The sequence below is a fragment of the Penaeus monodon genome, chromosome 25 (assembly GCF_015228065.2).
Source record: "Penaeus monodon isolate SGIC_2016 chromosome 25, NSTDA_Pmon_1, whole genome shotgun sequence".
In the NCBI taxonomy this organism is placed as follows: Eukaryota; Metazoa; Arthropoda; class Malacostraca; order Decapoda; family Penaeidae; genus Penaeus; species Penaeus monodon.
This window is the reverse complement of record NC_051410.1, coordinates 2,005,332-2,005,734: the sequence shown is the minus strand read 5'-3', so window position 1 is coordinate 2,005,734 and position 403 is coordinate 2,005,332.

Genomic DNA, 403 nt, shown 5'->3' with positions numbered 1-403 from the left:
TAGGGGACATTAGACAAAAATAATAAGGAAGATATCGAGGGGGGTTTTTGACGAACTCGTACTCAAAAATAAGTAAAATCCTTCTTGGGGGTTTGACAAAAACAAGTACAGCTGCCACGTTACCCAAAAATTTCAACGTCGGTGGCGGGCCCAAGTGACCTCCGGCGCTTATGTGCCCCGGGGGCAAAACCTTTTCCCCTTGGGGAAGGTGAATGATGAGAAAAGATGTAGATGACATTGAAAGAAGGGTTTAGGTTTTTTTTTGTGGACCATAGGCTGGATAACAGTAACGTATTAAGCGTTGATGCTTTTTGGGTGGAGAATATTATTTTTTAAATAAAAAAAGGGATAATCATATGCTTAACGATATTTTTAAAAGTAATAGACTTTGAAACTGCAAAAA